Genomic DNA, 27,943 nt, shown 5'->3' on the forward strand with positions numbered 1-27,943 from the left:
GGGGTGTGTGTAAACCAGGGCAGTGTGTAAACCAGGGGAGTGTGTAAACCAGGGGTGTGTGTAAACCAGGGGACTGTGTAAATCAGGGGAGTGTGTAAACCAGGGGAGTGTGTAAACCAGGGGAGTGTGTAAACCAGGGGAGTGTGTAAACCAGGGGTGTGTGTAAACCAGGGGACTGTGTAAATCAGGGGAGTGTGCAAACCAGGGGAGTGTGTAAACCAGGGGTGTGTGTAAACCAGGGGACTGTGTAAATCAGGGGAGTGTGCAAACCAGGGGAGTGTCTAAACCAGGGGTGTGTGTAAACCAGGGGACTGTGTAAATCAGGGGAGTGTGCAAACCAGGGGAGTGTGTAAACCAGGGGAGTTTGTAAAGCAGGGGAGTGTGTAAACCAGGGGAGTGTGTAAACCAGGGGAGTGAGTAAACCAGGGGAGTGTGTAAACCAGGGGAGTGTGTAAACCAGGGGAGTGTGTAAACCAGGGGAGTTTGTAAACCAGGGGAGTGTGCAAACCAGGGGAGTGTGCAAACCAGGGGAGTGTGCAAACCAGGGGAGTTTGTAAACCAGGGGAGTGTGTAAACCAGGGGAGTGTGTAAACCAGGGGAATGTGTAAACCAGGGGAGTGTGTAAACCAGGGGAGTGTGTAAACCAGGGGAGTGTGTAAACCAGGGGTGTGTGTAAACCAGGGGAATGTGTAAACCAGGGGAGTGTGCAAACCAGGGGAGTGTGTAAACCAGGGGAGTGTGTAAACCAGGGGAGTGTGTAAACCAGGGGAGTGTGCAAACCAGGGGAGTTTGTAAACCAGGGGAGTTTGTAAACCAGGGGAGTGTGTAAACCAGGGGAGTGTGTAAACCAGGGGTGTTTGTAAACCAGGGGAGTGTGCAAACCAGGGGAGTGTGCAAACCAGGGGAGTGTGTAAACCAGGGGAGTTTGTAAACCAGGGGAGTGTGCAAACCAGGGGAGTGTGCAAACCAGGGGAGTTTGTAAACCAGGGGAGTTTGTAAACCAGGGGAGTGTGTAAACCAGGGGTGTTTGTAAACCAGGGGAGTGTGCAAACCAGGGGAGTGTGTAAACCAGGGGAGTTTGTAAACCAGGGGAGTGTGTAAACCAGGGGTGTTTGTAAACCAGGGGAGTGTGCAAACCAGGGGACTGTGCAAACCAGGGGAGTGTGTAAACCAGGGGAGTGTGTAAACCAGGGGTGTGAGTAAACCAGGGGAGTGTGCAAACCAGGGGAGTTTGTAAACCAGGGGAGTGTGCAAACCAGGGGAGTGTGTAAACCAGGGGTGTGTGTAAACCAGGGGAGTGAGTAAACCAGGGGAGTGTGTAAACCAGGGGATTGTGTAAACCAGGGGAGTGTGTAAACCAGGGGAGTTTGTAAACCAGGGGTGTGTGTAAACCAGGGGAGTGTGTAAACCAGGGGTGTGTGTAAACCAGGGGAGTGTGTAAACCAGGGGAGTTTGTAAATCAGGGGAATGTGTAAACCAGGGGAGTGTGTAAACCAGGGGAGTTTGTAAATCAGGGGAGTGTGTAAACCAGGGGAGTTTGTAAACCAGGGGAGTGTGTAAACCAGGGGAGTGTGTAAACCAGGGGAGTGAGTAAACCAGGGGAGTGTGTAAACCAGGGGAGTGTGTAAACCAGGGGATTGTGTAAACCAGGGGAGTGTGTAAACCAGGGGAGTGTGTAAACCAGGGGAGTGTGTAAACCAGGGGAATGTGTAAACCAGGGGAATGTGTAAACCAGGGGAGTGAGTAAACCAGGGGTGTGTGTAAACCAGGGGTGTGTGTAAACCAGGGGATTGTGTAAACCAGGGGAATGTGTAAACCAGGGGATTGTGTAAACCAGGGGAATGTGTAAACCAGGGGAATGTGTAAACCAAGGGAGTGAGTAAACCAGGGGTGTGTGTAAACCAGGGGAGTGTGTAAACCAGGGGAGTGTGTAAACCAGGGGAGTGTGTAAACCAGGGGATTGTGTAAACCAGGGGAGTGTGTAAACCAGGGGATTGTGTAAACCAGGGCAGTGTGTAAACCAGGGGTGTGTGTAAACCAGGGGAGTGTGTAAACCAGGGGAGTGTGTAAACCAGGGGTGTGTGTAAACCAGGGGAGTGTGTAAACCAGGGGAGTGTGTAAACCAGGGGAGTGTGTAAACCAGGGGAGTGTCTAAACCAGGGGAGTGTGTAAACCAGGGGATTGTGTAAACCAGGGGAGTGTGTAAACCAGGGGATTGTGTAAACCAGGGCAGTGTGTAAACCAGGGGTGTGTGTAAACCAGGGGAGTGTGTAAACCAGGGCAGTGTGTAAACCAGGGGTGTGTGTAAACCAGGGGAGTGTGTAAACCAGGGGAGTGTGTAAACCAGGGGATTGTGTAAACCAGGGGATTGTGTAAACCAGGGCAGTGTGTAAACCAGGGGAGTGTGTAAACCAGGGCAGTGTGTAAACCAGGGGTGTGTGTAAACCAGGGGAGTGTGTAAACCAGGGGAGTGTGTAAACCAGGGGTGTGTGTAAACCAGGGGAGTGTGTAAACCAGGGGATTGTGTAAACCAGGGGATTGTGTAAACCAGGGGAGTGTGTAAACCAGGGGATTGTGTAAACCAGGGGATTGTGTAAACCAGGGGATTGTGTAAACCAGGGGAGTGTGTAAACCAGGGGAGTGTGTAAACCAGGGGTGTGTGTAAACCAGGGGAGTGTGTAAACCAGGGGATTGTGTAAACCAGGGGATTGTGTAAACCAGGGGAGTGTGTAAACCAGGGGATTGTGTAAACCAGGGCAGTGTGTAAACCAGGGGTGTGTGTAAACCAGGGGAGTTTGTAAACCAGGGGAGTGTGTAAACCAGGGGATTGTGTAAACCAGGGCAGTGTGTAAACCAGGGGAGTTTGTAAACCCGGGGAGTTTGTAAACCAGGGGAGTGTGTAAACCAGGGGTGTGTGTAAACCAGGGGAGTGTGTAAACCAGGGGAGTTTGTAAACCAGGGGAGTGTGCAAACCAGGGGAGTGTGTAAACCAGGGGAGTTTGTAAACCAGGGGAGTGTGTAAACCAGGGGAGTGTGTAAACCAGGGGAATGTGTAAACCAGGGGAGTGTGTAAAGCAGGGGTGTGTGGAAACCAGGGGAGTGTGTAAACCAGGGGAGTGTGTAAACCAGGGGTGTGTGTAAACCAGGGGAGTCTGTAAACCAGGGGAGTGTGTAAACCAGGGGAATGTGTAAACCAGGGGAGTGTGTAAACCAGGGGAATGTGTAAACCAGGGGAGTGTGTAAACCAGGGGAGTGTGTAAACCAGGGGAGTGTGTAAACCAGGGGAGTGTGTAAACCCGGGGAGTGTGTAAATCAGGGGTGTGTGTAAACCAGGGGTGTGTGTAAACCAGGGGAGTGTGTAAACCAGGGGAGTGTGTAAACCAGGGGAGTGTGTAAATCAGGGGTGTGTGTAAACCAGGGTTGTGTGTAAACCAGGGGTGTGTGTAAACCAGGGGAGTGTGTAAACCAGGGGTGTGTGTAAACCAGGGGAGTGTCTAAACCAGGGGAGTGTGTAAACCTGGGGAGTGTGTAAACCAGGGGTGTGTGTAAACCAGGGGAGTGTGTAAACCAGGGGTGTGTGTAAACCAGGGCAGTGTGTAAACCAGGGGAGTGTGTAAACCAGGGGTGTGTGTAAACCAGGGGAGTGTGTAAACCAGGGGTGTGTGTAAACCAGGGCAGTGTGTAAACCAGGGGAGTGTGTAAATCAGGGGTGTGTGTAAACCAGGGGAGTGTGTAAACCAGGGGAGTGTGTAAACCAGGGGATTGTGTAAACCAGGGGAATGTGTAAACCAGGGGTGTGTGTAAACCAGGGGAGTGTCTAAACCAGGGGAGTGTCTAAACCAGGGGAGTGTGTAAACCAGGGGAGTGTGTAAACCAGGGGAGTGTGTAAACCAGGGGAATGTGTAAACCAGGGGAATGTGTAAACCAGGGGTGTGGGTAAACCAGGGGTGTGTGTAAACCAGGGGAGTGTGTAAACCAGGGGAGTGTGTAAACCAGGGGAGTGTGTAAACCAGGAGAGTGTGTAAACCAGGGGTGTGTGTAAACCAGGGGTGTGTGTAAACCAGGGGTGTGTGTAAACCAGGGGTGTGTGTAAACCAGGGGAGTGTGTAAACCAGGGGTGTGTGTAAACCAGGGGAGTGTGTAAACCAGGGCAGTGTGTAAACCAGGGGAGTGTGTAAACCAGGGGAGTGTGTAAACCAGGGGAGTGTGTAAACCAGGGGAGTGTGTAAACCAGGAGAGTGTGTAAACCAGGGGAGTGTGTAAACCAGGGGAGTGTGTAAACCAGGGGAGTGTGTAAACCAGGGGAGTGTGTAAACCAGGGGTGTGTGTAAACCAGGGGAGTGTGTAAACCAGGGGTGTGTGTAAACCAGGGGAGTGTGTAAACCAGGAGAGTGTGTAAACCAGGAGAGTGTGTAAACCAGGGGAGTGTGTAAACCAGGGGAGTGTGTAAACCAGGGGAGTGTGTAAACCAGGGGAGTGTGTAAACCAGGGGAGTGTGTAAACCAGGGGAGTGTGTAAACCAGGGGAGTGTGTAAACCAGGGGTGTGTGTAAACCAGGGGAGTGTGTAAACCAGGGGTGTGTGTAAACCAGGGGAGTGTGTAAACCAGGGGAGTGTGTAAACCAGGGGAGTGTGTAAACCAGGGGTGTGTGTAAACCAGGGGTGTGTGTAAACCAGGGGTGTGTGTTAACCAGGGGAGTGTGTAAACCAGGGGTGTGTGTAAACCAGGGGAGTGTGTAAACCAGGGGAGTGTGTAAACCAGGGGTGTGTGTAAACCAGGGGAGTGTGTAAACCAGGGGAATGTGTAAACCAGGGGTGTGTGTAAACCAGGGGAGTGTGTAAACCAGGGTGTGTGTAAACCAGGGGAGTGTGTAAACCAGGGGTGTGTGTAAACCAGGGGAGTGTGTAAACCAGGGGAGTGTGTAAACCAGGGGTGTGTGTAAACCAGGGGTGTGTGTAAACCAGGGGAGTGTGTAAACCAGGGGAGTGTGTAAACCAGGGGTGTGTGAAAACCAGGGGAGTGTGTAAAGCAGGGGAGTGTGTAAACCAGGGGTGTGTGAAAACCAGGGGAGTGAGTAAACCAGGGGAGTTTGTAAACCAGGGGAGTGTGAAAACCAGGGGAGTTTGTAAATCAGGGGAATGTGTAAACCAGGGGAGTTTGTAAACCAGGGGAGTGTGAAAACCAGGGGAGTTTGTAAATCAGGGGAATGTGTAAACCAGGGGAGTGTGTAAACCAGGGGTGTGTGTAAACCAGGGGTGTGTGTAAACCAGGGGAATGTGTAAACCAGGGGAGTGTGTAAACCAGGGGTGTGTGTAAACCAGGGGAGTGTGTAAACCAGGGGAGTGAGTCAACCAGGGGAGTGTGTAAACCAGGGGAATGTGTAAACCAGGGGAGTGTGTAAACCAGGGGTGTGTGTAAACCAGGGGAGTGTGTAAACCAGGGGAGTGAGTCAACCAGGGGAGTGTGTAAACCAGGGGTGTGTGTAAACCAGGGGAGTGTGTAAACCAGGGGTGTGTGTAAATCAGGGGAATGTGTAAACCAGGGCAGTGTGTAAACCAGGGGATTGTGTAAACCAGGGGAGTGTGTAAACCAGGGGAGTGTGTAAACCAGGGGAGTGTGTAAACCAGGGGTGTGTGTAAACCAGGGGAGTGTGTAAACCAGGGGAGTGTGTAAATCAGGGGAGTGTGTGAACCAGGGGAGTGTGTAAATCAGGGGAATGTGTAAATCAGGGGAATGTGTAAATCAGGGGAATGTGTAAACCAGGGGAGTGTGTAAACCAGGGGAGTGTGTAAACCAGGGGATTGTGTAAACCAGGGGAGTGTGTAAACCAGGGGATTGTGTAAACCAGGGGAGTGTGTAAACCAGGGGAGTGTGTAAACCAGGGGAGTGTGTAAATCAGGGGAATGTGTAAACCAGGGGAGTGTGTAATCCAGGGGAGTGTGTAAACCAGGGGATTGTGTAAACCAGGGGAGTGTGTAAACCAGGGGAGTGTGTAAACCAGGGGATTGTGTAAACCAGGGGAGTGTGTAAACCAGGGGAGTTTGTAAACCAGGGGAGTGTGTAAACCAGGGGAGTGTGCAAACCAGGGGAGTTTGTAAACCAGGGGAGTGTGCAAACCAGGGGAGTGTGCAAACCAGGGGAGTTTGTAAACCAGGGGAGTGTGTAAACCAGGGGAGTGTGTAAACCAGGGGAGTGTGTAAACCAGTGGAATGTGTAAACCAGGGGAGTGTGTAAACCAGGGGAGTGTGTAAACCAGGGGTGTGTGTAAATCAGGGGAGTGTGTAAACCAGGGGAGTGTGTAAACCAGGGGAGTGTGTAAACCAGGGGAGTGTGTAAACCAGGGGAATGTGTAAACCAGGGGAGTGTGTAAACCAGGGGAGTGTGTAAACCAGGGGAGTGTCTAAACCAGGGGAGTGTGTAAACCAGGGGAGTGTGTAAACCAGGGGTGTGTGTAAACCAGGGGAGTGTGTAAACCAGGGGAGTGTGTAAACCAGGGGTGTGTGTAAACCAGGGGAGTGTCTAAACCAGGGGAGTGTGTAAACCAGGGGAGTGTGTAAACCAGGGGAGTGTCTAAACCAGGGGAGTGTGTAAACCAGGGGAGTGTGTAAACCAGGGGAGTGTGCAAACCAGGGGAGTGTGCAAACCAGGGGAGTTTGTAAACCAGGGGAGTGTGTAAACCAGGGGAGTGTGTAAACCAGGGGAGTGTGTAAACCAGTGGAATGTGTAAACCAGGGGAGTGTGTAAACCAGGGGAGTGTGTAAACCAGGGGAGTGTGTAAACCAGGGGTGTGTGTAAATCAGGGGAGTGTGTAAACCAGGGGAGTGTGTAAACCAGGGGAGTGTGTAAACCAGGGGAGTGTGTAAACCAGGGGAATGTGTAAACCAGGGGAGTGTGTAAACCAGGGGAGTGTGTAAACCAGGGGAGTGTCTAAACCAGGGGAGTGTGTAAACCAGGGGAGTGTGTAAACCAGGGGTGTGTGTAAACCAGGGGAGTGTGTAAACCAGGGGAGTGTGTAAACCAGGGGTGTGTGTAAACCAGGGGAGTGTCTAAACCAGGGGAGTGTGTAAACCAGGGGAGTGTGTAAACCAGGGGAGTGTCTTAACCAGGGGAGTGTGTAAACCAGGGGAGTGTGTAAACCAGGGGTGTGTGTAAACCAGGGGTGTGTGTAAACCAGGGGAGTGTCTAAACCAGGGGAGTGTGTAAACCAGGGGAGTGTGTAAACCAGGGGTGTGAGTAAACCAGGGGAGTGTCTAAACCAGGGGAGTGTGTAAACCAGGGGAGTGTGTAAACCAGGGGAGTGTGTAAACCAGGGGTGTGTGTAAACCAGGGGAGTGTGTAAACCAGGGGTGTGTGTAAACCAGGGGAGTGTCTAAACCAGGGGAGTGTGTAAACCAGGGGAGTGTGTAAACCAGGGGAGTGTGTAAACCAGGGGAGTGTGTAAACCAGGGGAGTGTCTAAACCAGGGGAGTGTGTAAACCAGGGGAGTGTGTAAACCAGGGGTGTGTGTAAACCAGGGGAGTGTGTTAACCAGGGGAGTGTGTAAACCAGGGGAGTGTGTAAACCAGGGGAGTGTGTAAACCAGGGGAGTGTGTAAACCAGGGGAGTGTGTAAACCAGGGGTGTGTGTAAACCAGGGGAGTGTGTAAACCAGGGGAGTGTGTAAACCAGCGGTGTGTGTAAACCAGGGGAGTTTGTAAACCAGGGGTGTGTGCAAACCAGGGCAGTGTGTAAACCAGGGGAGTGTGTAAACCAGGGGAGTGTGTAAACCAGGGGTGTGTGTAAACCAGGGGAGTGTGTAAACCAGGGGAGTGTATAAACCAGGGGAGTGTGTAAACCAGGGGAGTGTGTAAACCAGGGGAGTGTATAAACCAGGGGAGTGTGTAAACCAGGGGAATGTGTAAATCAGGGGAGTGTGTAAACCAGGGGAGTGTGTAAACCAGGGCAGTGTGTAAACCAGGGGATTGTGTAAACCAGGGGAGTGTGTAAACAAGGGGAGTGTGTAAACCAGGGGTGTGTGTAAACCAGGGGAGTGTGTAAACCAGGGGAGTGTGTAAACCAGGGGAGTTTGTAAACCAGGGGTGTGTGTAAATCAGGGGAATGTGTAAATCAGGGGAATGTGTAAATCAGGGGAATGTGTAAATCAGGGTAATGTGTAAATCAGGGGAATGTGTAAACCAGGGGAGTGTGTAAACCAGGGGATTGTGTAAACCAGGGGAGTGTGTAAACCAGGGGAGTGTGTAAACCAGGGGAGTGTGTAAATCAGGGGAATGTGTAAACCAGGGGAGTGTGTAAACCAGGGGAGTGTGTAAACCAGGGGATTGTGTAAACCAGGGGAGTGTGTAAACCAGGGGAGTGTGTAAACCAGGGGATTGTGTAAACCAGGGGAGTGTGTAAACCAGGGGAGTTTGTAAACCAGGGGAGTGTGTAAACCAGGGGAGTGTGTAAACCAGGGGAGTGTGTAAACCAGGGGAGTTTGTAAACCAGGGGAGTGTGCAAACCAGGGGAGTGTGCAAACCAGGGGAGTTTGTAAACCAGGGGAGTGTGTAAACCAGGGGAGTGTGTAAACCAGGGGAGTGTGTAAACCAGTGGAATGTGTAAACCAGGGGAGTGTGTAAACCAGGGGAGTGTGTAAACCAGGGGAGTGTGTAAACCAGGGGTGTGTGTAAATCAGGGGAGTGTGTAAACCAGGGGAGTGTGTAAACCAGGGGAGTGTGTAAACCAGGGGAGTGTGTAAACCAGGGGAATGTGTAAACCAGGGGAGTGTGTAAACCAGGGGAGTGTGTAAACCAGGGGAGTGTCTAAACCAGGGGAGTGTGTAAACCAGGGGAGTGTGTAAACCAGGGGTGTGTGTAAACCAGGGGAGTGTGTAAACCAGGGGAGTGTGTAAACCAGGGGTGTGTGTAAACCAGGGGAGTGTGTAAACCAGGGGAGTGTGTAAACCAGGGGAGTGTGTAAACCAGGGGAGTGAGTAAACCAGGGGAGTGTGTAAACCAGGGGAGTGTGTAAACCAGGGGAGTGTGTAAACCAGGGGAGTGTCTAAACCAGGGGAGTGTGTAAACCAGGGGAGTGTGTAAACCAGGGGAGTGTGCAAACCAGGGGAGTGTGCAAACCAGGGGAGTTTGTAAACCAGGGGAGTGTGTAAACCAGGGGAGTGTGTAAACCAGGGGAGTGTGTAAACCAGTGGAATGTGTAAACCAGGGGAGTGTGTAAACCAGGGGAGTGTGTAAACCAGGGGAGTGTGTAAACCAGGGGTGTGTGTAAATCAGGGGAGTGTGGAAACCAGGGGAGTGTGTAAACCAGGGGAGTGTGTAAACCAGGGGAGTGTGTAAACCAGGGGAATGTGTAAACCAGGGGAGTGTGTAAACCAGGGGAGTGTGTAAACCAGGGGAGTGTCTAAACCAGGGGAGTGTGTAAACCAGGGGAGTGTGTAAACCAGGGGTGTGTGTAAACCAGGGGAGTGTGTAAACCAGGGGAGTGTGTAAACCAGGGGTGTGTGTAAACCAGGGGAGTGTCTAAACCAGGGGAGTGTGTAAACCAGGGGAGTGTGTAAACCAGGGGAGTGTGTAAACCAGGGGAGTGTGTAAACCAGGGGAGTGTGTAAACCAGGGGTGTGTGTAAACCAGGGGTGTGTGTAAACCAGGGGAGTGTCTAAACCAGGGGAGTGTGTAAACCAGGGGAGTGTGTAAACCAGGGGTGTGAGTAAACCAGGGGAGTGTCTAAACCAGGGGAGTGTGTAAACCAGGGGAGTGTGTAAACCAGGGGAGTGTGTAAACCAGGGGTGTGTGTAAACCAGGGGAGTGTGTAAACCAGGGGTGTGTGTAAACCAGGGGAGTGTCGAAACCAGGGGAGTGTGTAAACCAGGGGAGTGTGTAAACCAGGGGAGTGTGTAAACCAGGGGAGTGTCTAAACCAGGGGAGTGTGTAAACCAGGGGAGTGTGTAAACCAGGGGTGTGTGTAAACCAGGGGAGTGTGTTAACCAGGGGAGTGTGTAAACCAGGGGTGTGTGTAAACCAGGGGAGTGTGTAAACCAGGGGAGTGTGTAAACCAGGGGAGTGTGTAAACCAGGGGAGTGTGTAAACCAGGGGAGTGTGTAAACCAGGGGTGTGTGTAAACCAGGGGAGTGTGTAAACCAGGGGAGTGTGTAAACCAGGGGTGTGTGTAAACCAGGGGAGTTTGTAAACCAGGGGTGTGTGCAAACCAGGGCAGTGTGTAAACCAGGGGAGTGTGTAAACCAGGGGAGTGTGTAAACCAGGGGTGTGTGTAAACCAGGGGAGTGTGTAAACCAGGGGAGTGTATAAACCAGGGGAGTGTGTAAACCAGGGGAGTGTGTAAACCAGGGGAGTGTGTAAACCAGGGGAATGTGTAAATCAGGGGAGTGTGTAAACCAGGGGAGTGTGTAAACCAGGGCAGTGTGTAAACCAGGGGATTGTGTAAACCAGGGGAGTGTGTAAACCAGGGGAGTGTGTAAACCAGGGGAGTGTGTAAATCAGGGGAATGTGTAAACCAGGGGAGTGTGTAAACCAGGGGAGTGTGTAAACCAGGGGATTGTGTAAACCAGGGGAGTGTGTAAACCAGGGGAGTGTGTAAACCAGGGGATTGTGTAAACCAGGGGAGTGTGTAAACCAGGGGAGTTTGTAAACCAGGGGAGTGTGTAAACCAGGGGAGTGTGTAAACCAGGGGAGTGTGTAAACCAGGGGAGTTTGTAAACCAGGGGAGTGTGCAAACCAGGGGAGTGTGCAAACCAGGGGAGTTTGTAAACCAGGGGAGTGTGTAAACCAGGGGAGTGTGTAAACCAGGGGAGTGTGTAAACCAGGGGAGTGTGTAAACCAGTGGAATGTGTAAACCAGGGGAGTGTGTAAACCAGGGGAGTGTGTAAACCAGGGGAGTGTGTAAACCAGGGGAGTGTGTAAACCAGGGGTGTGTGTAAATCAGGGGAGTGTGTAAACCAGGGGAGTGTGTAAACCAGGGGAGTGTGTAAACCAGGGGAGTGTGTAAACCAGGGGAATGTGTAAACCAGGGGAGTGTGTAAACCAGGGGAGTGTGTAAACCAGGGGAGTGTCTAAACCAGGGGAGTGTGTAAACCAGGGGAGTGTGTAAACCAGGGGAGTGTGTAAACCAGGGGTGTGTGTAAACCAGGGGAGTGTGTAAACCAGGGGAGTGTGTAAACCAGGGGTGTGTGTAAACCAGGGGAGTGTGTAAACCAGGGGAGTGTGTAAATCAGGGGAGTGTGTAAACCAGGGGAGTGAGTAAACCAGGGGAGTGTGTAAACCAGGGGAGTGTGTAAACCAGGGGAGTGTGCAAACCAGGGGAGTGTGCAAACCAGGGGAGTTTGTAAACCAGGGGAGTGTGTAAACCAGGGGAGTGTGTAAACCAGGGGAGTGTGTAAACCAGTGGAATGTGTAAACCAGGGGAGTGTGTAAACCAGGGGAGTGTGTAAACCAGGGGAGTGTGTAAACCAGGGGTGTGTGTAAATCAGGGGAGTGTGGAAACCAGGGGAGTGTGTAAACCAGGGGAGTGTGTAAACCAGGGGAGTGTGTAAACCAGTGGAATGTGTAAACCAGGGGAGTGTGTAAACCAGGGGAGTGTGTAAACCAGGGGAGTGTCTAAACCAGGGGAGTGTGTAAACCAGGGGAGTGTGTAAACCAGGGGTGTGTGTAAACCAGGGGAGTGTGTAAACCAGGGGAGTGTGTAAACCAGGGGTGTGTGTAAACCAGGGGAGTGTCTAAACCAGGGGAGTGTGTAAACCAGGGGAGTGTGTAAACCAGGGGAGTGTGTAAACCAGGGGAGTGTGTAAACCAGGGGTGTGTGTAAACCAGGGGTGTGTGTAAACCAGGGGAGTGTCTAAACCAGGGGAGTGTGTAAACCAGGGGAGTGTGTAAACCAGGGGTGTGAGTAAACCAGGGGAGTGTCTAAACCAGGGGAGTGTGTAAACCAGGGGAGTGTGTAAACCAGGGGAGTGTGTAAACCAGGGGTGTGTGTAAACCAGGGGAGTGTGTAAACCAGGGGTGTGTGTAAACCAGGGGAGTGTCGAAACCAGGGGAGTGTGTAAACCAGGGGAGTGTGTAAACCAGGGGAGTGTGTAAACCAGGGGAGTGTCTAAACCAGGGGAGTGTGTAAACCAGGGGAGTGTGTAAACCAGGGGTGTGTGTAAACCAGGGGAGTGTGTTAACCAGGGGAGTGTGTAAACCAGGGGTGTGTGTAAACCAGGGGAGTGTGTAAACCAGGGGAGTGTGTAAACCAGGGGAGTGTGTAAACCAGGGGAGTGTGTAAACCAGGGGTGTGTGGAAACCAGGGGAGTGTGTAAACCAGGGGAGTTTGTAAACCAGGGGTGTGTGCAAACCAGGGGTGTGTGTAAACCAGGGGAGTGTGTAAACCAGGGGTGTGTGTAAACCAGGGGAGTTTGTAAACCAGGGGTGTGTGCAAACCAGGGCAGTGTGTAAACCAGGGGAGTGTGTAAACCAGGGGAGTGTGTAAACCAGGGGTGTGTGTAAACCAGGGGAGTGTGTAAACCAGGGGAGTGTATAAACCAGGGGAGTGTGTAAACCAGGGGAGTGTGTAAACCAGGGGAGTGTGTAAACCAGGGGAATGTGTAAATCAGGGGAGTGTGTAAACCAGGGGAGTGTGTAAACCAGGGCAGTGTGTAAACCAGGGGATTGTGTAAACCAGGGGAGTGTGTAAACCAGGGGAGTGTGTAAACCAGGGGAGTGTGTAAATCAGGGGAATGTGTAAACCAGGGGAGTGTGTAAACCAGGGGAGTGTGTAAACCAGGGGATTGTGTAAACCAGGGGAGTGTGTAAACCAGGGGAGTGTGTAAACCAGGGGATTGTGTAAACCAGGGGAGTGTGTAAACCAGGGGAGTTTGTAAACCAGGGGAGTGTGTAAACCAGGGGAGTGTGTAAACCAGGGGAGTGTGTAAACCAGGGGAGTTTGTAAACCAGGGGAGTGTGCAAACCAGGGGAGTGTGCAAACCAGGGGAGTTTGTAAACCAGGGGAGTGTGTAAACCAGGGGAGTGTGTAAACCAGGGGAGTGTGTAAACCAGGGGAGTGTGTAAACCAGTGGAATGTGTAAACCAGGGGAGTGTGTAAACCAGGGGAGTGTGTAAACCAGGGGAGTGTGTAAACCAGGGGTGTGTGTAAATCAGGGGAGTGTGTAAACCAGGGGAGTGTGTAAACCAGGGGAGTGTGTAAACCAGGGGAGTGTGTAAACCAGGGGAATGTGTAAACCAGGGGAGTGTGTAAACCAGGGGAGTGTGTAAACCAGGGGAGTGTCTAAACCAGGGGAGTGTGTAAACCAGGGGAGTGTGTAAACCAGGGGTGTGTGTAAACCAGGGGAGTGTGTAAACCAGGGGAGTGTGTAAACCAGGGGTGTGTGTAAACCAGGGGAGTGTGTAAACCAGGGGAGTGTGTAAATCAGGGGAGTGAGTAAACCAGGGGAGTGTGTAAACCAGGGGAGTGTGTAAACCAGGGGAGTGTGTAAACCAGGGGAGTGTGTAAACCAGGGGAGTGTCTAAACCAGGGGAGTGTGTAAACCAGGGGAGTGTGTAAACCAGGGGAGTGTGCAAACCAGGGGAGTGTGCAAACCAGGGGAGTTTGTAAACCAGGGGAGTGTGTAAACCAGGGGAGTGTGTAAACCAGGGGAGTGTGTAAACCAGTGGAATGTGTAAACCAGGGGAGTGTGTAAACCAGGGGAGTGTGTAAACCAGGGGAGTGTGTAAACCAGGGGTGTGTGTAAATCAGGGGAGTGTGTAAACCAGGGGAGTGTGTAAACCAGGGGAGTGTGTAAACCAGGGGAGTGTGTAAACCAGGGGAGTGTGTAAACCAGGGGAGTGTCTAAACCAGGGGAGTGTGTAAACCAGGGGAGTGTGTAAACCAGGGGTGTGTGTAAACCAGGGGAGTGTGTAAACCAGGGGAGTGTGTAAACCAGGGGTGTGTGTAAACCAGGGGAGTGTCTAAACCAGGGGAGTGTGTAAACCAGGGGAGTGTGTAAACCAGGGGAGTGTGTAAACCAGGGGAGTGTGTAAACCAGGGGAGTGTGTAAACCAGGGTTGTGTGTAAACCAGGGGTGTGTGTAAACCAGGGGAGTGTCTAAACCAGGGGAGTGTGTAAACCAGGGGAGTGTGTAAACCAGGGGTGTGAGTAAACCAGGGGAGTGTGTAAACCAGGGGAGTGTGTAAACCAGGGGAGTGTGTAAACCAGGGGAGTGTGTAAACCAGGGGTGTGTGTAAACCAGGGGAGTGTGTAAACCAGGGGTGTGTGTAAACCAGGGGAGTGTCGAAACCAGGGGAGTGTGGAAACCAGGGGAGTGTGTAAACCAGGGGAGTGTGTAAACCAGGGGAGTGTCTAAACCAGGGGAGTGTGTAAACCAGGGGAGTGTGTAAACCAGGGGTGTGTGTAAACCAGGGGAGTGTGTTAACCAGGGGAGTGTGTAAACCAGGGGTGTGTGTAAACCAGGGGAGTGTGTAAACCAGGGGAGTGTGTAAACCAGGGGAGTGTGTAAACCAGGGGAGTGTGTAAACCAGCGGAGTGTGTAAACCAGGGGTGTGTGTAAACCAGGGGAGTGTGTAAACCAGGGGAGTGTGTAAACCAGGGGTGTGTGTAAACCAGCGGAGTGTGTAAACCAGGGGTGTGTGTAAACCAGGGGAGTGTGTAAACCAGGGGAGTGTGTAAACCAGCGGAGTGTGTAAACCAGGGGTGTGTGTAAACCAGGGGAGTGTGTAAACCAGGGGAGTGTGTAAACCAGGGGTGTGTGTAAACCAGGGGAGTGTGTAAACCAGGGGAGTGTGTAAACCAGGGGAGTGTGTAAACCAGGGGAGTGTGTAAACCAGGGGAGTGTGTAAACCAGGGGAGTGTGTAAACCAGCGGAGTGTGTAAACCAGGGGTGTGTGTAAACCAGGGGAGTGTGTAAACCAGGGGAGTGTGTAAACCAGGGGTGTGTGTAAACCAGGGGAGTTTGTAAACCAGGGGTGTGTGCAAACCAGGGCAGTGTGTAAACCAGGGGAGTGTGTAAACCAGGGGAGTGTGTAAACCAGGGGTGTGTGTAAACCAGGGGAGTGTGTAAACCAGGGGAGTGTATAAACCAGGGGAGTGTGTAAACCAGGGGAGTGTGTAAACCAGGGGAGTGTGTAAACCAGGGGAGTGTGTAAACCAGGGGAATGTGTAAATCAGGGGAGTGTGTAAACCAGGGGAGTGTGTAAACCAGGGCAGTGTGTAAACCAGGGCAGTGTGTAAACCAGGGGATTGTGTAAACCAGGGGAGTGTGTAAACCAGGGGAGTGTGTAAACCAGGGGTGTGTGTAAACCAGGGGAGTGTGTAAACCAGGGGAGTGTGTAAACCAGGGGAGTTTGTAAACCAGGGGTGTGTGTAAATCAGGGGAATGTGTAAACCAGGGGAGTGTGTAAACCAGGGGTGTGTGTAAACCAGGGGTGTGTGTAAACCAGGGGAGTGTGTAAACCAGGGGATTGTGTAAACCAGGGGAGTGTGTAAACCAGGGGAGTGTGTAAACCAGGGGATTGTGTAAACCAGGGGAGTGTGTAAACCAGGGGAGTTTGTAAACCAGGGGAGTGTGTAAACCAGGGGAGTGTGTAAACCAGGGGAGTTTGTAAACCAGGGGAGTGTGCAAACCAGGGGAGTGTGCAAACCAGGGGAGTGTGCAAACCAGGGGAGTTTGTAAACCAGGGGAGTGTGTAAACCAGGGGAGTGTGTAAACCAGGGGAGTGTGTAAACCAGGGGTGTGTGTAAATCAGGGGAGTGTGTAAACCAGGGGAATGTGTAAACCAGGGGAGTGTGTAAACCAGGGGAGTGTGTAAACCAGGGGAGTGTGTAAACCAGGGGAGTGAGTAAACCAGGGGAGTGTGTAAACCAGGGGAGTGTCTAAAGCAGGGGAGTGTGTAAACCAGGGGAGTGTGTAAACCAGGGGTGTGTGTAAACCAGGGGAGTGTGTAAACCAGGGGAGTGTGTAAACCAGGGGTGTGTGTAAACCAGGGGAGTGTCTAAACCAGGGGAGTGTGTAAACCAGGGGAGTGTGTAAACCAGGGGAGTGTCTAAACCAGGGGAGTGTGTAAACCAGGGGAGTGTGTAAACCAGGGGAGTGTGTAAACCAGGGGTGTGTGTAAACCAGGGGAGTGTGTCAACCAGGGGTGTGTGTAAACCAGGGGAGTGTCTAAACCAGGGGAGTGTGTAAACCAGGGGAGTGTGTAAACCAGGGGTGTGTGTAAACCAGGGGAGTGTGTAAACCAGGGGAGTGTGTTACCCAGGGGGGTGTGTAAACCAGGGGAGTGTCTAAACCAGGGGAGTGTGTAAACCAGGGGAGTGTGTAAACCAGGGGTGTGTGTAAACCAGGGGAGTGTGTTAACCAGGGGAGTGTGTAAACCAGGGGTGTGTGTAAACCAGGGGAGTGTGTAAACCAGGGGAGTGTGTAAACCAGGGGAGTGTGTAAACCAGGGGAGTGTGTAAACCAGGGGTGTGTGTAAACCAGGGGAGTGTGTAAACCAGGGGAGTGTGTAAACCAGGGGAGTGTGTAAACCAGGGGTGTGTGTAAACCAGGGGAGTGTGTAAACCAGGGGAGTGTGTAAACCAGGGGTGTGTGTAAGCCAGGGGAGTGTGTAAACCAGGGGAGTGTGTAAACCAGGGGTGTGTGTAAACCAGGGGAGTGTGTAAACCAGGGGAGTGTGTAAATCAGGGGAGTGTGTAAACCAGGGGAATGTGTAAACCAGGGGAGTGTGTAAACCAGGGGAGTGTGTAAACCAGGGGAGTGTGTAAACCAGGGGAATGTGTAAATCAGGGGAGTGTGTAAACCAGGGGAGTGTGTAAATCAGGGGTGTGTGTAAACCAGGGGTGTGTGCAAACCAGGGGAGTGTGCAAACCAGGGGAGTGTGTAAATCAGGGGAGTGTGTAAATCAGGGGAGTGTGTAAACCAGGGGAGTGTGTAAACCAGGGGAGTGTGCAAACCAGGGGAATGTGTAAACCAGGGGAGTGTGTAAACCAGGGGAGTGTGTAAACCAGGGGAGTGTGTAAATCAGGGGTGTGTGTAAACCAGGGGTGTGTGTAAAGCAGGGGAGTGTGCAAACCAGGGGAGTGTGTAAACCAGGGGAGTGTGTAAACCACGGGAGTGTGTAAACCAGGGGAGTGTGCAAACCAGGGGAGTGTGTAAACCAGGGGAGTGTGTAAACCAGGGGAGTGTGTAAACCACGGGAGTGTGTAAACCAGGGGAGTGTGTAAACCAGGGGAGTTTGTAAACCAGGGGTGTGTGTAAATCAGGGGTGTGTGTAAACCAGGGGTGTGTGTAAACCAGGGGTGTGTGCAAACCAGGGGAGTGTGCAAACCAGGGGAGTGTGCAAACCAGGGGAGTGTGTAAACCAGGGGAGTGTGTAAACCAGGGGAGTGTGTAAATCAGGGGAGTGTGTAAACCAGGGGAGTGTGTAAACCAGGGGACTGTGTAAACCAGGGGAGTGTGGAAACCAGGGGAGTGTGTAAACCAGGGGAGTGTGCAAACCAGGGGAGTGTGTAAACCAGGGGAGTGTGTAAACCAGGGGTGTGTGTAAAACAGGGGAGTGTGTAAACCAGGGGTGTGTGTAAACCAGGGGAGTGAGTAAACCAGGGGTGTGTGTAAACCAGGGGTGTGTGTAAACCAGGGGAGTGTGTAAACCAGGGGAGTGTGTAAACCAGGGGAGTGTGCAAACCAGGGGAGTGTGTAAACCCGGGGAATGTGTAAACCAGGGGTGTGTGTAAACCAGGGGAGTGTGCAACCCAGGGGAGTGTGTAAACCAGGGGAGTGTGTAAACCAGGGGTGTGTGTAAACCAGGGGATTGTGGAAACCAGGGGAGTGTGTAAACCAGGGGAGTGTGTAAACCAGGGGAGTGTGTAAACCAGGGCAGTGTGTAAACCAGGGGAGTGTGTAAACCAGCGGAATGTGTAAATCAGGGGATTGTGTAAACCAGGGGAGTGTGTAAACCAGGGGAATGTGTAAATCAGGGGATTGTGTAAACCAGGGGAGTGTGTAAACCAGGGGAATGTGTAAATCAGGGGATTGTGTAAACCAGGGGAGTGTGTAAACCAGGGGAGTGTGTAAACCAGGGGTGTGTGTAAACCAGGGGAGTGTGCAAACCAGGGGAGTGTGTAAACCAGGGGAGTTTGTAAACCAGGGGAGTGTGTAAACCAGGGGAGTTTGTAAACCAGGGGAGTGTGTAAACCAGGGGAGTGTGTAAACCAGGGGAGTGTGTAAACCAGGGGTGTGTGAAAACCAGGGGAGTGTGTAAACCAGGGGTGTGTGTAAACCAGGGGAGTGTGTAAACCAGGGGAGTGTGTAAACCAGGGGAGTGTGTAAACCAGGGGTGTGTGAAAATCAGGGGAGTGTGAAAACCAGGGGAGTGTGTAAACCAGGGGTGTGTGTAAACCAGGGGAGTGTGTAAACCAGGGGAGTGTGTAAACCAGGGGAGTGTGAAAACCAGGGGAGTTTGTAAATCAGGGGAATGTGTAAACCAGGGGAGTGTGTAAACCAGGGGAGTTTGTAAATCAGGGGAGTGTGTAAACCAGGGGAGTGTGTAAACCAGGGGAGTTTGTAAACCAGGGGAGTGTGTAAACCAGGGGAGTGTGTAAACCAGGGGAGTGAGTAAACCAGGGGAGTGTGTAAACCAGGGGTGTGTGTAAACCAGGGGAGTGTGTAAACCAGGGGAGTGTGTAAACCAGGGGAATGTGTAAACCAGGGGAGTGTGTAAACCAGGGGAGTGTGTAAACTATGGGAGTGTGTAAATCAGGGGAATGTGTAAACCAGGGGTGTGTGTAAACCAGGGGTGTGTGTAAACCAGGGGTGTGTGTAAACCCGGGGTGTGTGTAAATCAGGGGAATGTGTAAACCAGGGGAGTGTGTAAACCAGGGGATTGTGTAAACCAGGGGAGTGTGTAAACCAGGGGAGTGTGTAAACCAGGGGATTGTGTAAACCAGGGGAGTTTGTAAACCAGGGGAGTGTGTAAACCAGGGGAGTGTGTAAACCAGGGGAGTGTGTAAACCAGGGGAGTGAGTAAACCAGGGGAGTGTGTAAACCAGGGGTGTGTGTAAACCAGGGGAGTGTGTAAACCAGGGGAGTGTGTAAACCAGGGGAGTGTGTAAACCAGGGGAGTGTGCAAACCAGGGGAGTGTGTAAACCAGGGGAGTGTGTAAACCAGGGGTGTGTGTAAACCAGGGGAGTGTGCAAACCAGTGGAGTGTGTAAACCAGGGGAGTGTGTAAACCAGGGGAGTGTGTAAACCAGGGGAGTGTGCAAACCAGGGGAGTGTGTAAACCAGGGGAGTGTGTAAACCAGGGGTGTGTGTAAACCAGGGGAGTGTGCAAACCAGGGGAGTGTGTAAACCAGGGGAGTGTGTAAACCAGGGGTGTGTGTAAACCAGGGGATTGTGTAAACCAGGGGAGTGTGTAAACCAGGGGAGTGTGTAAACCAGGGGAGTGTGTAAACCAGGGGAGTGTGTAAACCAGGGGAATGTGTAAATCAGGGGAGTGTGTAAACCAGGGCAGTGTGTAAACCAGGGGAGTGTGTAAACCAGGGGAGTGTGTAAACCAGGGGAATGTGTAAATCAGGGGATTGTGTAAACCAGGGGAGTGTGTAAACCAGGGGAATGTGTAAATCAGGGGATTGTGTAAACCAGGGGAGTGTGTAAACCAGGGGAATGTGTAAATCAGGGGATTGTGTAAACCAGGGGAGTGTGTAAACCAGGGGAGTGTGTAAACCAGGGGTGTGTGTAAACCAGGGGAGTGTGCAAACCAGGGGAGTGTGTAAACCAGGGGAGTTTGTAAAGCAGGGGAGTGTGTAAACCAGGGGAGTGTGTAAACCAGGGGTGTGTGAAAACCAGGGGAGTGTGTAAACCAGGGGTGTGTGTAAACCAGGGGAGTGTGTAAACCAGGGGAGTGTGTAAACCAGGGGAGTGTGAAAACCAGGGGAGTTTGTAAATCAGGGGAATGTGTAAACCAGGGGAGTGTGTAAACCAGGGGAGTTTGTAAATCAGGGGAGTGTGTAAACCAGGGGAGTGTGTAAACCAGGGGAGTTTATAAACCAGGGGAGTGTGTAAACCAGGGGAGTGTGTAAACCAGGGGAGTGAGTAAACCAGGGGAGTGTGTAAACCAGGGGTGTGTGTAAACCAGGGGAGTGTGTAAACCAGGGGTGTGTGTAAATCAGGGGAATGTGTAAACCAGGGGAGTGTGTAAACCAGGGGAGTGTGTAAACCAGGGGAGTGTGTAAATCAGGGGAATGTGTAAACCAGGGGAGTGTGTAAACCAGGGGAGTGTGTAAACCAGGGGATTGTGTAAACCAGGGGAGTGTGTAAACCAGGGGAGTGTGTAAACCAGGGGAGTGTGTAAACCAGGGGATTGTGTAAACCAGGGGAGTTTGTAAACCAGGGGAGTGTGTAAACCAGGGGAGTGTGTAAACCAGGGGAGTGTGTAAACCAGGGGAGTGTGTAAACCAGGGGAGTGAGTAAACCAGGGGAGTGTGTAAACCAAGGGTGTGTGTAAACCAGGGGAGTGTGTAAACCAGGGGAGTGAGTAAACCAGGGGAGTGTGTAAACCAGGGGAGTGTGTAAACCAGGGGAGTGTGTAAACCAGGGGAGTTTGTAAACCAGGGGAGTGTGCAAACCAGGGGAGTGTGCAAACCAGGGGAGTGTGCAAACCAGGGGAGTTTGTAAACCAGGGGAGTGTGTAAACCAGGGGAGTGTGTAAACCAGGGGAGTGTGTAAACCAGTGGAATGTGTAAACCAGGGGAGTGTGTAAACCAGGGGAGTGTGTAAACCAGGGGAGTGTGTAAACCAGGGGAGTGTGTAAACCAGGGGTGTGAGAAAACCAGGGGAGTTTGTAAATCAGGGGAATGTGTAAACCAGGGGAGTGTGTAAACCAGGGGAGTGTGTAAACCAGGGGAGTTTGTAAACCAGGGGAGTTTGTAAACCAGGGGAGTGTGAAAACCAGGTGAGTGTGTAAACCAGGGGAGTGTGTAAACCAGGGGTGTGTGTAAATCAGGGGAATGTGTAAACCAGGGGAGTGTGTAAACCAGGGGAGTTTGTAAATCAGGGGAGTGTGTAAACCATGGGAGTGTGTAAACCAGGGGAGTTTGTAAACCAGGGGAGTGTGTAAACCAGGGGAGTGTGTAAACCAGGGGAGTGAGTAAACCAGGGGAGTGTGTAAACCAGGGGTGTGTGTAAACCAGGGGAGTGTGTAAACCAGGGGTGTGTGTAAATCAGGGGAATGTGTAAACCAGGGCAGTGTGTAAACCAGGGGAGTGTGTAAACCAGGGGAGTGTGTAAATCAGGGGAATGTGTAAACCAGGGGAGTGTTTAAACCAGGGGAGTGTGTAAACCAGGGGTGTGTGTAAACCAGGGGTGTGTGTAAACCAGGGTTGTGTGTAAACCAGGGGAGTGTGTAAACCAGGGGAGTGTGTAAACCAGGGGAGTGTCTAAACCAGGGGAGTGTGTAAACCAGGGGAGTGTGTAAACCAGGGGAGTGTGTAAACCAGGGGAGTGTGTAAACCAGGGGAGTGTCTAAACCAGGGGAGTGTGTAAACCAGGGGAGTGTGTAAACCAGGGGAGTGTCTAAACCAGGGGAGTGTGTAAACCAGGGGAGTGTGTAAACCAGGGGAGTGTGTAAACCAGGGGAGTGTGTAAACCAGGGGAGTGTGTAAACCAGGGGAGTGTGTAAACCAGGGGTGTGAGTAAACCAGGGGAGTGTCTAAACCAGGGGAGTGTGTAAACCAGGGGAGTGTGTAAACCAGGGGAGTGTGTAAACCAGGGGAGTGTCTAAACCAGGGGAGTGTGTAAACCAGGGGAGTGTGTAAACCAGGGGAGTGTGGAAACCAGGGGTGTGTGTAAACCAGGGGAGTGTGTAAACCAGGGGTGTGTGTAAACCAGGGGTGTGTGTAAACCAGGGGAGTGTGTAAACCAGGGGAGTGTGTAAACCAGGGGAGTGTGTAAACCAGGGGTGTGTGTAAACCAGGGGAGTGTGTAAACCAGGGGAGTGTGTAAACCAGGGGAGTGTGTAAACCAGGGGAGTGTGTAAACCAGGGGTGTGTGTAAACCAGGGGAGTGTGTAAACCAGGGGAGTGTGTAAACCAGGGGTGTGTGTAAACCAGGGGTGTGTGTAAACCAGGGGTGTGTGTAAACCAGGGGAGTGTCTAAACCAGGGGAGTGTGTAAACCAGGGGAGTGTATAAATCAGGGGAGTGTGTAAACCAGGGGAGTGTGTAAACCAGGGGAGTGTGTAAACCAGGGGAGTGTGTAAACCAGGGGAGTGTGTAAACCAGGGGAGTGTGTAAACCAGGGGTGTGTGTAAATCAGGGGAGTGTGTAAACCAGGGGAGTGTGTAAATCAGGGGTGTGTGTAAACCAGGGGTGTGTGTAAACCAGGGGAGTGTGCAAACCAGGGGAGTGTGTAAATCAGGGGAGTGTGTAAACCAGGGGAGTGTGTAAACCAGGGGAGTGTGCAAACCAGGGGAATGTGTAAACCAGGGGAGTGTGTAAACCAGGGGAGTGTGTAAACCAGGGGAGTGTGTAAATCAGGGGTGTGTGTAAACCAGGGGTGTGTGTAAAGCAGGGGAGTGTGCAAACCAGGGGAGTGTGTAAACCAGGGGAGTGTGTAAATCAGGGGAGTGTGTAAACCAGGGGAGTGTGTAAACCAGGGGAGTGTGTAAACCAGGGGTGTGTGTAAATCAGGGGTGTGTGTAAACCAGGGGAGTGTGTAAACCAGGGGAGTGTGTGAACCAGGGGAGTGTGTAAACCAGGGGTGTGTGTAAACCAGGGGAGTGTGTAAACCAGGGGAGTGTGTAAACCAGGGGAGTGTGTAAACCAGGGGAGTGTGTAAACCAGGGGTGTGTGTAAATCAGGGGTGTGTGTAAACCAGGGGTGTGTGTAAACCAGGGTGTGTGCAAACCAGGGGAGTGTGTAAACCAGGGGAGTGTGCAAACCAGGGGAGTGTGTAAACCAGGGGAGTGTGTAAACCAGGGGAGTGTGTAAATCAGGGGAGTGTGTAAACCAGGGGAGTGTGTAAACCAGGGGAGTGTGGAAACCAGGGGAGTGTGTAAACCAGGGGAGTGTGCAAACCAGGGGAGTGTGTAAACCAGGGGAGTGTGTAAACCAGGGGTGTGTGTAAACCAGGGGAGTGTGTAAACCAGGGGTGTGTGTAAACCAGGGGAGTGAGTAAACCAGGGGTGTGTGTAAACCAGGGGAGTGTGTAAACCAGGGGAGTGTGTAAACCAGGGGAGTGTGTAAACCAGGGGAGTGTGTAAACCAGGGGTGTGTGTAAACCAGGGGAGTGTGCAAACCAGGGGAGTGTGTAAACCAGGGGAGTGTGTAAACCAGGGGTGTGTGTAAACCAGGGGATTGTGTAAACCAGGGGAGTGTGTAAACCAGGGGAGTGTGTAAACCAGGGGAGTGTGTAAACCAGGGGAGTGTGTAAATCAGGGGAGTGTGTAAACCAGGGCAGTGTGTAAACCAGGGGAGTGTGTAAACCAGGGGAGTGTGTAAACCAGGGGAATGTGTAAATCAGGGGATTGTGTAAACCAGGGGAGTGTGTAAACCAGGGGTGTGTGTAAACCAGGGGAATGTGTAAATCAGGGGATTGTGTAAACCAGGGGAGTGTGTAAACCAGGGGAGTGTGTAAACCAGGGGTGTGTGTAAACCAGGGGAGTGTGCAAACCAGGGGAGTGTGTAAACCAGGGGAGTTTGTAAAGCAGGGGAGTGTGTAAAGCAGGGGAGTGTGTAAACCAGGGGAGTGTGTAAACCAGGGGATTGTGTAAACCAGGGGAGTGTGTAAACCAGGGGAGTGAGTAAACCAGGGGAGTTTGTAAACCAGGGGAGTGTGTAAACCAGGGGAGTGTGTAAACCAGGGGATTGTGTAAACCAGGGGAGTGTGTAAACCAGGGGAGTGTGTAAACCAGGGGAATGTGTAAACCAGGGGAGTGAGTAAACCAGGGGAGTGTGTAAACCAGGGGATTGTGTAAACCAGGGGAGTGTGTAAACCAGGGGAGTTTGTAAACCAGGGGAGTGTGTAAACCAGGGGAGTGTGTAAACCAGGGGAGTGAGTAAACCAGGGGAGTGTGTAAACCAGGGGATTGTGGAAACCAGGGGAGTGTGTAAACCAGGGGAGTGTGTAAACCAGGGGAGTGTGTAAACCAGGGCAGTGTGCAAACCAGGGGAGTGTGTAAACCAGGGGAGTGTGCAAACCAGGGGAGTGTGTAAACCAGGGGAGTGTGTAAACCAGGGGAGTTTGTAAACCAGGGGAGTGTGCAAACCAGGGGAGTTTGTAAACCAGGGGAGTTTGTAAACCAGGGGAGTTTGTAAACCAGGGGAGTGTGCAAACCAGGGGAGTGTGCAAACCAGGGGAGTTTGTAAACCAGGGGAGTGTGTAAACCAGGGGAGTGTGTAAACCAGGGGAATGTGTCAACCAGGGGAGTGTGTAAACCAGGGGAGTGTGTAAACCAGGGGAGTGTGTAAACCAGGGGAATGTGTAAACCAGGGGAGTGTGTAAACCAGGGGTGTGTGTAAACCAGGGGTGTGTGTAAACCAGGGCAGTGTGTAAACCAGGGGAGTGTGTAAACCAGGGGTGTGTGTAAACCAGGGGAATGTGTAAACCAGGGGAGTGTGTAAACCAGGGGACTGTGGAAATCAGGGGAGTGTGTAAACCAGGGGAGTGTGTAAACCAGGGGAGTTTGTAAAGCAGGGGAGTGTGTAAACCAGGGGAGTGTGTAAACCAGGGGAGTGAGTAAACCAGGGGAGTGTGTAAACCAGGGGAGTGTGTAAACCAGGGGAGTGTGTAAACCAGGGGAGTTTGTAAACCAGGGGAGTGTGCAAACCAGGGGAGTGTGCAAACCAGGGGAGTTTGCAAACCAGGGGAGTGTGTAAACCAGGGGAGTGTGTAAACCAGGGGAATGTGTAAACCAGGGGAGTGTGTAAACCAGGGGAGTGTGTAAACCAGGGGAGTGTGTAAACCAGGGGAGTGTCTAAACCAGGGGAGTGTGTAAACCAGGGGAGTGTGTAAACCAGGGGAGTGTGTAAACCAGGGGAGTGTGTAAACCAGGGGAGTGTGTAAACCAGGGGAGTGTGTAAACCAGGGGAGTGTGTAAACCAGGGGAGTGTGTAAACCAGGGGTGTGTGTAAACCAGGGGAGTGTGTAAACCAGGGGTGTGTGTAAACCAGGGGAGTGTCTAAACCAGGGGAGTGTGTAAACTAGGGGAGTGTATAAATCAGGGGAGTGTGTAAACCAGGGGTGTGTGTAAACCAGGGGAGTGTGTAAACCAGGGGAGTGTGTAAACCAGGGGAGTGTGTAAACCAGGGGAGTGTGTAAACCAGGGGTATGTGTAAATCAGGGGAATGTGTAAACCAGGGGAGTGTGTAAATCAGGGGTGTGTGTAAACCAGGGGTGTGTGTAAACCAGGGGAGTGTGCAAACCAGGGGAGTGTGTAAATCAGGGGAGTGTGTAAACCAGGGGAGTGTGTAAACCAGGGGAGTGTGCAAACCAGGGGAATGTGTAAACCAGGGGAGTGTGTAAACCAGGGGAGTGTGTAAATCAGGGGTGTGTGTAAACCAGGGGTGTGTGTAAAGCAGGGGAGTGTGCAAACCAGGGGAGTGTGTAAACCAGGGGAGTGTGTAAATCAGGGGAGTGTGTAAACCAGGGGAGTGTGTAAACCAGGGGAGTGTGTAAACCAGGGGTGTGTGTAAATCAGGGGTGTGTGTAAACCAGGGGAGTGTGTAAACCAGGGGAGTGTGTGAACCAGGGGAGTGTGTAAACCAGGGGTGTGTGTAAACCAGGGGAGTGTGTAAACCAGGGGAGTGTGTAAACCAGGGGAGTGTGTAAACCAGGGGAGTGTGTAAACCAGGGGTGTGTGTAAATCAGGGGTGTGTGTAAACCAGGGGTGTGTGTAAACCAGGGTGTGTGCAAACCAGGGGAGTGTGTAAACCAGGGGAGTGTGCAAACCAGGGGAGTGTGTAAACCAGGGGAGTGTGTAAACCAGGGGAGTGTGTAAATCAGGGGAGTGTGTAAACCAGGGGAGTGTGTAAACCAGGGGAGTGTGGAAACCAGGGGAGTGTGTAAACCAGGGGAGTGTGCAAACCAGGGGAGTGTGTAAACCAGGGGAGTGTGTAAACCAGGGGTGTGTGTAAACCAGGGGAGTGTGTAAACCAGGGGTGTGTGTAAACCAAGGGAGTGAGTAAACCAGGGGTGTGTGTAAACCAGGGGTGTGTGTAAACCAGGGGAGTGTGTAAACCAGGGGAGTGTGTAAACCAGGGGAGTGTGTAAACCAGGGGCGTGTGTAAACCAGGGGAGTGTGTAAACCAGGGGAGTGTGTAAACCAGGGGTGTGTGTAAACCAGGGGAGTGTGCAAACCAGGGGAGTGTGTAAACCAGGGGAGTGTGTAAACCAGGGGTGTGTGTAAACCAGGGGATTGTGTAAACCAGGGGAGTGTGTAAACCAGGGGAGTGTGTAAACCAGGGGAGTGTGTAAACCAGGGGAGTGTGTAAATCAGGGGAGTGTGTAAACCAGGGCAGTGTGTAAACCAGGGGAGTGTGTAAACCAGGGGAGTGTGTAAACCAGGGGAATGTGTAAATCAGGGGATTGTGTAAACCAGGGGAGTGTGTAAACCAGGGGTGTGTGTAAACCAGGGGAATGTGTAAATCAGGGGATTGTGTAAACCAGGGGAGTGTGTAAACCAGGGGAGTGTGCAAACCAGGGGAGTGTGTAAACCAGGGGAGTGTGTAAACCAGGGGAATGTGTAAATCAGGGGATTGTGTAAACCAGGGGTGTGTGTAAACCAGGGGAGTGTGCAAACCAGGGGAGTGTGTAAACCAGGGGAGTTTGTAAAGCAGGGGAGTGTGTAAAGCAGGGGAGTGTGTAAACCAGGGGAGTGTGTAAACCAGGGGATTGTGTAAACCAGGGGAGTGTGTAAACCAGGGGAGTGAGTAAACCAGGGGAGTTTGTAAACCAGGGGAGTGTGTAAACCAGGGGAGTGTGTAAACCAGGGGATTGTGTAAACCAGGGGAGTGTGTAAACCAGGGGAGTGTGTAAACCAGGGGAATGTGTAAACCAGGGGAGTGAGTAAACCAGGGGAGTGTGTAAACCAGGGGATTGTGTAAACCAGGGGAGTGTGTAAACCAGGGGAGTTTGTAAACCAGGGGAGTGTGTAAACCAGGGGAGTGTGTAAACCAGGGGAGTGAGTAAACCAGGGGAGTGTGTAAACCAGGGGATTGTGGAAACCAGGGGAGTGTGTAAACCAGGGGAGTGTGTAAACCAGGGGAGTGTGTAAACCAGGGCAGTGTGCAAACCAGGGGAGTGTGTAAACCAGGGGAGTGTGCAAACCAGGGGAGTGTGTAAACCAGGGGAGTGTGTAAACCAGGGGAGTTTGTAAACCAGGGGAGTGTGCAAAGCAGGGGAGTTTGTAAACCAGGGGAGTTTGTAAACCAGGGGAGTTTGTAAACCAGGGGAGTGTGCAAACCAGGGGAGTGTGCAAACCAGGGGAGTTTGTAAACCAGGGGAGTGTGTAAACCAGGGGAGTGTGTAAACCAGGGGAATGTGTCAACCAGGGGAGTGTGTAAACCAGGGGAGTGTGTAAACCAGGGGAGTGTGTAAACCAGGGGAATGTGTAAACCAGGGGAGTGTGTAAACCAGGGGTGTGTGTAAACCAGGGGTGTGTGTGAACCAGGGCAGTGTGTAAACCAGGGGAGTGTGTAAACCAGGGGTGTGTGTAAACCAGGGGAATGTGTAAACCAGGGGAGTGTGTAAACCAGGGGACTGTGTAAATCAGGGGAGTGTGTAAACCAGGGGAGTGTGTAAACCAGGGGAGTTTGTAAAGCAGGGGAGTGTGTAAACCAGGGGAGTGTGTAAACCAGGGGAGTGAGTAAACCAGGGGAGTGTGTAAACCAGGGGAGTGTGTAAACCAGGGGAGTGTGTAAACCAGGGGAGTTTGTAAACCAGGGGAGTGTGCAAAC

Source organism: Mustelus asterias, chromosome 5, assembly GCF_964213995.1.
Source record: "Mustelus asterias chromosome 5, sMusAst1.hap1.1, whole genome shotgun sequence".
NCBI lineage: Eukaryota > Metazoa > Chordata > Chondrichthyes > Carcharhiniformes > Triakidae > Mustelus > Mustelus asterias.